We start from the raw sequence: 10,912 nt of genomic DNA, 5'->3' as shown, positions 1-10,912 counted from the left end.
TTCATTTCTAACGTTTTCTACCCACGATATCCTCATCATCCGCCTATAACACCACATTTCGAACGCTTCTAACCTTTTCTTTTCCGCCGCTCCCGCTGTCCATGTTTCGCACCCGTACAACGCCGTGCTCCAAACATACACCTTTAACAACCTTTTTCGAATTTCTAAATTAACCTTTCGCGAGCATAAATGTGACTTCTTTTTGTTAAAGGCGACACGACCCTGCACTATCCTCTGCTTTATATCCCTACTACTCCTTCCATCCTCACTTATCTGACTTCCTAGGTATCTAAAATCAGCCATTTCTAATTTTTCGTCTCCTATCTTTATATTCGCTCTTTCCCTACTTTTTCTTCCCTTGCATATCAGTACTTTAGTTTTACTTTTATTTATTTTTATACAGTACTAATCTGTCAGTACCGCATCTATTTTATTTATCTCTAACTCCTCCTTGCTAGATGCTAATACTCCTATATCATCTGCAAATCTAAGCATACTAATCTTTTGCCCTTGCACATCTATCCCTACAGTTGTACAATAATCATTTAATAATTAAAAAATGAAAATCATACAAAAAGATATATTGTTTAGCAACTAAATTCTGAATATAGTCAACTTCAGTAATTCGAAGAGAGAATAGAAGTAATTAGTGAACCTGGAAATTAGCCATTAATTATAAGGCCCATTTTCATTCAAGATTGTAAGTGATTCTGTTAATAAATAAAATGTCAATAATTCTCCGAACGAAGAAAACCCTCACGAACTGCATTAACGTTCACTGGAAGTGTAACAAGTGAAATAGGAGAAATGAGAAGAAGCAGTAATTGTTAGCAAAATTAGAGAAGAGTTAAACAAATGGTGGGATAGGGAGGTAGATAAGGAATGGGAAGCGATGACATACTCTACATATAACAGTTTATACAGAGCCTTAATGTAGGAAATAAAGAGGGCAGATTATTTAAATAGGGGTATCCAATAGAATAACATGCACCTACAATTATATATCGCATATCCTTGTAATTAAAACAATTGATTGCAAAATCCTTCGTTTAAATATCTCCCAAGCCGAGGTAAAACGTTGGTGTTGGTTTACATTAATAAATTATTTACCACCCTATTGCGGTTCCAATCTGTTCCACATTCTTACAAGCAGAAGAAGAATGGAATCTATTTCATGAATGTCGGATGTGGCGGCGTCCCGCCTTTCGTTCTTTTGGTTATTACCACTTCGAATGAAATGAACTGTATTTTTCTTAATTAATGTTTTTTATTTACACTATATTTACACTTAACTTAATATTAAACTATCGATAAACACTTTCTGCATTAATAAATTGGGTTTTTGATTGATATAGAGTTGTTTGTAATTGTAATTGAAATGACTTGAATTGAATATTGATCGTTGGATATGAATTGTTGGATATGAGTGAATGTGAATTGTATTGACTCGAATGTTTTTCATGCTTTTTTTTTATTTAAACCTCGAGGAGGGGAAATCCTCTAAAGACACCCCCCAAGGGGGGTAGTGTCGGATTCACCCCTGGTGGGAGCGCCTACCAACTACCTAGTGGTTATGACTACCGGGAGAAGATGGGAGAAGTTTTGGAAAGGGGAGAGGGTTGAGTGGGAGATAGGTAAAGAGGTGAGAGAAAGAGGGAGATTGGGGAGATGAACTACGAAGAGGGTGGCCCAACACTAAAAGGAAGGATGGGCACTCGCGCTAAAAAGCGAAGCTTCATGCTTTCAAATTTTAGTAATTATAATAGGTGCTGAAGAAAGCGACACGCCCTAAACAGGCATCTTTTGGGGTAGGTAACTGACCTTACTGGTCTTGTCTGCTCTAAAAAACCGAACCCCAATAAATTCGGTATTTCCGCCAATATTGTAAAGTTATTGTTGGTAGCAAATGTTTACTCAACAACTACTTCGAATTTGTCCTAAACGATAGACCTACTATAATAAAATATTTCAGAAAAACTACTTAAGAAATATGTACAGTAATATACAAAATAACACAACACCAAACAATAAATAAAAAGATGTTTCAAAAATTTTCAAAACCATTCGACGTTGTGCGTCAACAGTCTGAATTTGATGTTTTCTAATAATTTTTTAGGTCATTACTTAGTTATTCTGTTACATATTTGACTTCACTATTGGGTAAGAATTAATTTATTAAAACATAAAACAATCTACAAAATATGCCTTATTCTTACTTAACAATTAATGGTAAATTGAAACTGTAACAAATTAGATTACCAATTTATTATGGGTTACCTTTTATGCAACATAATTTGAATTATGTTTACTAAATTCTACAGAATAATACGGACAATATTGTAACTAATAATAATCACATTTAATTATCTAATGCATTAAATTAAATAGTGATAGGTTTTATAAAAAAAAAAACAAAACAGTAAAACCCCAATAAAGGAGATGTGATGTTGTAATGTAAATAATTTTATATACGCATCATCTGGCTTCTGTTATCCTAATCTCTGGGTTTGTTTTGTTTTATCGGAATACCTAATAAAATGGGTCTCGAATTTTCGTCAAAATCGTCGTGTCAAAATATCCGTGCTTCTGGGCACTATGGTTTAAGGATGTTTGGGAGGTGTGTCAAAATACTAGGAGACAAATAAAAATTTGGAAGAACGTTCCTCATTCAATTCTAAAACTCCTGTAAAAATTACAAATCGATTCACTGAACCGTTAAAAAGTTATTGAAATTTTAAAACATTGTAATTTTACACGTCATTTTATGGAGATTCGTTAACCGAACAGATTAAATTTATTTTTATTAACAGAAAAAAAGCTACCAGAAATTTAAAACTTTTATAATAAGTAACTTGAACTCTGGAGAATCACTTTAGCGTAAGGTTATTCAAATTCACTAAATGGTTATCGAGGAAAAAATGAAAAATTAGCTGAAAATCTCGTTTTTACTTGATAATATAATGATAATATTTATAATTGTCTGAAATAAATGCAATTTTAAAGTTTTAATTATTATTTAAACATATTAAAAAGTTTTACGCTCATTATTAATAAAGATTGAAACTAAATATTTTTTTGTTTCGAAGTTGAAATCAAGGCATATTCACTGCCAAAAGTCAGTTAAAAATTTTCCATATTATTCGTTATTTCTTATTTTATTCAAAGTTTTTGGTCAAATTCCAAATTTTCTCTCAAACCGTATACTTTTTTTTAGTATAGATAGTATTTATTTACTTCATGATATGGTGCAAAACCTAATTAATCACGAATTTCTAATTTTATGTACTCTTGTCTCCCATTGTACCTCCCAAACATCCTTAAGCGGCGCAACTTATTTTCGTACTCGTAGTGCCCCTATATAAAACCAGATAAACAGTATTGGTTGTTTTACTGACAGTCCATTTTTTTGAAATGCATTTTGGTCGTTTGGGAGTTCAGCAATAACATGTTTGATCTTACGTAAATCAATATCAGATAATTCCATGAGTCTCCATCTTCTTGGAATCTAAAGCGCCTTAACAGTGAACTATAAGAGGGAACTAGTTCGCAAAAGAATAATAAACTAATCTTTTCACTAATTTAAAATGCCCAAGTCTAATAAACAATTATCTAAGCCTTTAGATCATGCAGATCGGTTGTTCATAATAGCTAAGGGATATCAAGAGAACTAGTGATAATCCCCCATATTAGCATTCTTGCTTTTGGTCTCAATTTTACATTCTTAAGTATTGATCTTATAACTATTGAATTACAAAGGAAAATTGTGTATTTTCTTTAATCTACTGTCACAGTAATAAAAAATAAGAATGACCAATATGAACCATCATAATTTTTTTTATTAATTAAAGAAACGTAAAAAATGCAATTAGAATTTTTATTCAATAATTCATATATAATAAAAATCTCAATTGTTTAGATAAATTTAAGATTTATATTTATCAAACAAAAATTCAAACCGCCTTATAGAACATAGATAAATAACGCTTTGTTCGTTTAATTAGATGATCAGTTTTTATTACCTAAGAGAACCTTTGAGAAGGTACCTACCTATGCATTGGCACCTGTAACAAGCGTGAAAAGTCATAATAGAATAATGCATAAAACAAAGCCAGCAGTTGAATGAAAGAGATAGAAAATCTCCAGTCGACGAATGTAGAAAGTTCGTAGTGTCGGTAAACTTGTATGCACTATTGTTAAAGAGCGGCAAAACCACCATTTGCATTCGTGAATTGGTTGATAAGTCGTAAATCCACACACTAAAGATTGTGATTTCAATTATTTGCCTTGTACAAGCTCATTTTCATTTTCCATCTCACGTTTAAACAAAACAGGTGGTATTGGTAGTGTAGTGACAGTTACATTATTGTTTATAAGTGCAAGTATGTATGCAAAAATAACCTTCTAATTGCTCAAAGTCTTTTGACGAAAATGAACTGAGTCGAAAGGTGAAATTTTAACATATAGAACATACATATATAACTACCAAACCATACTGCGTACCGCTACTTCTTGTTTGAGTGTGTCGAAATTTCTCCGCATTGAACTAATTTACGAAATTCATATTGTACAACCAGTCCAGATGCAATATCTTTTACGAGTTTGGTTTCAAAAAGTGAAAAAGTGTCCGAGGGTTGAAATTTATTTAAAATATATCAAGTTCTGTTTGAGTGCGTTTCTCCCGGTTTCTCCGTATCAAGTACAAGAACTTTTAGAGTGCAGTTTGGTACAGTACGTTAAATAAAAATCAGCAAACATAGGGCGGAAATATCATTTAAACTGGATTGTCGAGGTAATCCTCATTTATTTCAAGTTTGTGGTTTACACCGCTATAGTACTGGCTGCTGGCTATTTCTATTTAAAGTATTTCACATCGGAATTAGACTAAAACTGTTTAATTAACTGACAATTCGTGCAATTTAACTTTCGATTCGAATTGTTAAGTGAAATGCAGTGACCGCCGCCTTGTAATCCAGTGTTGCAGCTACAATTAAAAGGTAATATCCGAATCAGCAATGCCATATTTTAAATATAGTTATCAATGTTTCTTTCCACAATATATTTATATGTGCATATTACATTTGCAAAAGTCGGACTCTAAACTTTCACTGCAGGATATATCAAACAATAAATAAATTTACAAAGAAAAAAGAAATGAATTTTAAATCCCCATTACAAAAAATTGAACTCTAATAGCATTTAAATCTTTTTATGTCCAAGTCTATTAATTATACTTTATTTAATAAAATTGAAAAAAGTTATGTAAGTGTGACATAAAGTATAATGTGGCCTTCTTCTGAAATAGAAACGTTAAGTTCAGTATTTCTTACTTGAGTTGCACTTTCTAATATTTCCAGAACATTGGTTCTTTTCTGCGCTTTTTTTTTTGAATGATAAATGAAGGTACCTACAATGACGAAGGTAAACTTATGTGAATTCAATTACCACATACAGAGATTAACACAAGAGATAAATTCTATATATTCAGTTTTTTGTATTTAGAAATTCTCAGCTATCATAAAGCAAATTTCTAATTGTATAAAAAACTTATGCATTAACCTTAAAAAANTTGTGGGTTTTGCAATATCACTCAGTGAAAACCTCAATAACAACAAGTATATTAAAATTTCTAGAGGATTCCAGATGTACCACGATGATGTGTATAATGCATAACATTAATGAACATCTTGCAGTTAATCCTAGTTAAAACGATATATTTAGTTAATTTAGATAAATTCTATATATTCAGTTTTTTGTATTTAGAAATTCTCAGCTATCATAAAGCAAATTTCTAATTGTATAAAAAACTTATGCATTAACCTTAAAAAAGCTGGCTGTAACCATCAAATATTTTCTCCTGAATGGTAAAGACAAAATTTTGACTATACTTATTTCATAATTTTTGGGTTTATGTGTTCACAACTTTTGTGTGCTGTTTATGAAGCAGTATATCGGAAATTAAAAAGAAACGATATTAATAGATATAATATAACAGTTTATATAAAAAAAAACAATTATTAAACACCACACAGCACAATGAAAAATATATAGAATTAGAGAAAATTCAAGTGACACAAAAAAACACAAACAATATAACAATAAAAGCGGTAGAAAAACTCATAATTGGCAAAAGACACGCTCAGGTTGAATTAATTATAATTTTTTTTTTGTTTTCGTGGAAGAGGGGAAATTTTCAAAAGACACCCAGCTGTCCGTACGACTGGGTGGTGTCCTATTTCCGAAGAAGATATCCTTGGACCTACCGACTAAAACCTCTCTACCTCAAGCCGCTATAGGACGTATCGGTTCAAGTCCTCTTTAGCCGGTTTTAGAAAAAAAAACTTTTGGGTGTTTCATTCCCATTAAGCCTATTTTGATATCCAAGATATCCGTTTAATCGCAATTTTTAATTAAAAACTTGACTAAGTGCGAGTCGGACTCGCACAAAGAAGGTTTCATACAAACTTGTAGCTATGTAAATAGTTCAAAGATTTATTTCGCTTTTTTCGAACTTTTTTCGAGTATGTTTTAAGTCCCACCCCCTCTCAAAATCAGTCTCAATCAATTATTTTTTTATGTATGTATTTTCCTTCCTTCCTATCAAAATGTGCAGCATAAACGGCCCTATATTTTATTTAATTTTAATTAGAAATTTGATTTTTTTACAATTCGAAAGGATTGCAGAACTGAGTATTTGATATTAATTTTAGTTTAATGCCTCCACGCATTCCTGCGTAAAAGGGTCTTGACAGAAAGACAGACAGACAGGCAACGAAATGATCCTATAAGGGTTCTCATCTCTCGTTTGAGATACGGAACCTTAAAAGTCACGAATATTTTAACGTGTTGAACGTATTTAAATAAGTTAATTACTGTATGAAGGAACCCTGACTCACATGTGTGAAGAAGTACTATGAACCTTGGCTTACGTTACGGTTAGGTTAGGTTATAATGTAATCGGACTGTGTGAAATATTATTCCCTACGTATTTGGGATAGGTTGTTGTGAGAGAAGGTTCTCTGATTGATGCATTAAGGGTATAGATCAAGTTTTGGTGGAAAAGGTTTTCCTATAATTAATATCTGTGAAGGTTAGGTTATGCTGAAAAATGGGGCATACGTATATTATTGTATACGCGTAAGAAGTGAAACTTAAAAAAAAATTGACTTAAACTGTTACTTTAATTAATTACTAAACATCAGAAAAGTAAACTTTACTTCGAGCGTACGAATGCAGAATATTGGTTTAGTTTTGTTAAAAACTTTTACCCTTTCACTATACAAAACTGCAGAGAGGAATTACAAATCAAAACAAACAAGCACAAACGCAAAAGCAATATATATACAGTACAGCGCAGGCGCGATCTGCTGACAATTTGTTTTCGATTATCCACCAGGGGTCACACGTGGAGCTTGACGCGTTACGTTATGTCTTGTGACGTTACGCTTTTCGATAAAGAAGTTTCACTTCAAAAATTTCTATGATTGGCATATGCAAAGTACAACTACCATCGACTATGGCATCCATCCATTCTTTGGACATGTTCAAATAGCAGAAAATAATTCAGTCTCATAAAGCGTCAGGTTCCCGTTTAGACACAAAAGATAACTGACAATAATACTTTCCTACGATTGTTAATTTATCAAAAAACAATTGATGGTATGAAATGTTTCTTAAAGGTATATGTAAATTATACATTTTTCTGTGCTTCAGTCCTCGGCAAGGTATTATTAATTTTTACGTTCTAAACACTCGAACAGTTTTAATTAGTAAATTACCCACACTTAAAACTTCGGTTTCAGCTTATTTATTCCAAATATTTAATGAAAAGATTTGAGCAAATTGTTTCGCCTTATCGAATATTCCAAATAAGTAATTGCTTACAATATGGGATGGGTGCATTTAATCAAAGTATGTCTGTATTAGTTACAGTTATCAGATCCTAAAATAGCAGATGAAGTACAGTATTAATTTTATTAACTTCTATTTAACAGAAATAGAATGCTACAACTAATTTTCTATGTAAGACGTATTCTAAAACCTTTAAAACGTGCCATTTACAATTATAAAAACCAATACAGCAAAACAGATTCAAATACTATTTTTAATAGGAAACATTATCCAACAATAACAAAAAACTCTCTGACTCAGTATACTGTTTATTATAAGTTAATAATAATTATTTGCTTTTTATAATAGCGAAAGTCTTAACTTTCTCACCGACTGCAATATGACACAGTTTTTGTACGGTATTTCGTTTTTTTAGGTAAAATGACGAAAACGGAACTATTGTATTTCGTTAACTTTGTCCATTTATGAATCCTCCACAGCTTTAAACCTATGTAATGCAGGTAAATGGAATTTCACACGTAAATGTTGCAGACTGTGGTCTCATTTACTGTATATATGTACATATATATGGGTACTCATGATGAGCAATAATAGTTTTGCTTTTGCCGTTTTGTCTTGTCTTGTTTTCATCTTGCACGTTTAGCAAGACCAAACTGAAGACCAAGACTTAGCACTGCTAGCACGACCAACATCAGAACTAGATCAAGACCAAGAGCAAAGTTTATTAGTAAGTTTCTCGCAAAATTATCATCTTACATTAGAATATTAGAAATTATTAGGAAAATGTCTAGCACGATCCGCGCCAAATCGGATTCTACTAGGGCGTATCTTACTAGGGCTCTGAAATATTGTTCTGATCAATGTGGAAAGTCTAGTTTGTGGGTTTTGCAATATCACTCAGTGAAAACCTCAATAACAACAAGTATATTAAAATTTCTAGAGGATTCCAGATGTACCACGATGATGTGTATAATGCATAACATTAATGAACATCTTGCAGTTAATCCTAGTTAAAACGATATATTTAGTTAATTTATTAGGGAAATCCCTGAAACGATCCGCGCCGGATCGGGTTCTACTAAGGGATTGAAATGTGGTTCTGATCAATGTGAAAAGTTTGGTTTTGGGTTTTGCAATGTCACTTAGTGAAAACCTGAACAACCCATAACTTTGTAAAAAAAAGTATACTAAAATTTGTAAAGGATTCCAGATGTACGACAATGATGTTTATAATGCATATGAATATTCTTTCCGTTAATGCTAATTAAAACGATTTATTTAATTAAAATTTGGATAGAAATCTCATCAAAATTTATTTGAAATTGCCATAATATGTATTTAGATTATCTCACAAAAAATATAAACAATAAGACTAATCAAAAATTGATTACACACACTATACATAACTTTTATGAGGCAAACATGAGTCTAACTATCTGGGAAACCTAGTGTAGTGTCATGAATTTCATAATTTCTACTCCCGAGCAGTTTATTAGGGAAATCCCTGACATGATTCTCGCCGGATCGGGTTCCACTAAGGGATTGAAATGTGGTTCTAATCAATGTTGAAAGTCTGGTTTGTGGGTTTTGCAATATCACTCAGTGATAACCTGAATAACCCACAACTTTGTCAAAACAAGTATTCTAGAATTTCTAAAGGATTCCAGATGTACGACGATGATGTGTATGATCCACAACATTAACGAACAGTCTTTCAGTTAATGCTAGTTAAAACGATTTATTTAGTGAAAAGTTGGAAAGAATTCTCATCAAAATTTATTTGAAATTACCATAATATGTATTTAGATTATCTCACAAAAAATATAAACAGGAAGACTAATCAAAAATTGATTACACACACTATGCAAAACTTTTATGAGACCAACACGAGTCTAACCATCTGAGTAATCTAATGTAGTGTCAAGAACTTCATCATTTCTGATCCCGAACAGAAATTTATTAGGGAAATACCTAACACGATCCGCGCCGGATCTAGAGGATTCCAGATGTATGTAGGACGATGATATATATAATGCATAACATTTATGAACAGTCTTTCCGTTAATGCTAGTTAAAACGATTTATTTAGTTATAATTTGGATATAATTCTCATCAAATAATAATACGTATATCTCACAAAAGATATAAACAATAAGACTAATCAAAAATTGTTTATGCACACTATGCAAAACATTTATTTCTGCTCTGTCCCTCAATACTTCCTCTGCAAAATAGTAGCAATGTTGCTATGCATGGCTGCTGCCCAACTTCGCCACTGACACGAGTTTCATGTGTTATATAAATAACGTATAAATGCTTGATTTAAATAATGGGAAATGTCAAATACATAAATTATTTCGAAATATTAGGAAAATGGAATGCAATAACAAACATGTGCTTAATCGATCTTCGCTTCAAAAGAAAGGCTTGCCGCTGTAATTAACATAACCGAACATCCTAATTTCGAAATTAGTTGCATATGAACCATGAAGCTTACTTAATATTTCGATTAATCCTAGTACATTAAATTGTCTTTATCAAATCGGAACGGTCACAAGCTAGAAAACTATTTATCACTTCGTAAAATATCTACACTTCTAAACACAATCACTTATGCGTACGTGTTAATAACATTGAAGATCAAATGGAATTACCAGTGTGCACACTAATGAACTTAATGATAGGTTTGTAATCTGATGTAATTATGGTTTTAAATTAAAAGGAATTTCAGAATCTCTACAGGGAGATCAACCCGTAGGTTTCATATCCCAGGAAAGAGATTTACGGAAAATATTGGAAAAAGGGAGGGGTGGGAGAAAAGTGGTGGAGAAACAACTGGTGGCCCACATCAGATGGGACGAAAGTCATTTACACCTACTTGTCAAATGCCGAAATGCTAAAGAATTTGGACTCATTAAACGCAAGGATTGCAAACAAATCATCATCATCATAAGGTCATCAGTCCTAAGACTGGTTGGACACGTACCTCCACTCTTTCCTATCCTGAGCTAAACTTCGCATTTCCCTAAAACTAGAACAGCCCACATCCTTAACTATTTGCGAA

The sequence above is a fragment of the Agrilus planipennis genome, unplaced genomic scaffold (assembly GCF_000699045.2).
Source record: "Agrilus planipennis isolate EAB-ADULT unplaced genomic scaffold, Apla_2.0 scaffold127, whole genome shotgun sequence".
Taxonomy (NCBI): Eukaryota; Metazoa; Arthropoda; class Insecta; order Coleoptera; family Buprestidae; genus Agrilus; species Agrilus planipennis.
The sequence above is the reverse complement of the archived record's forward strand: the minus strand, read 5'-3'. Positions refer to the sequence as shown.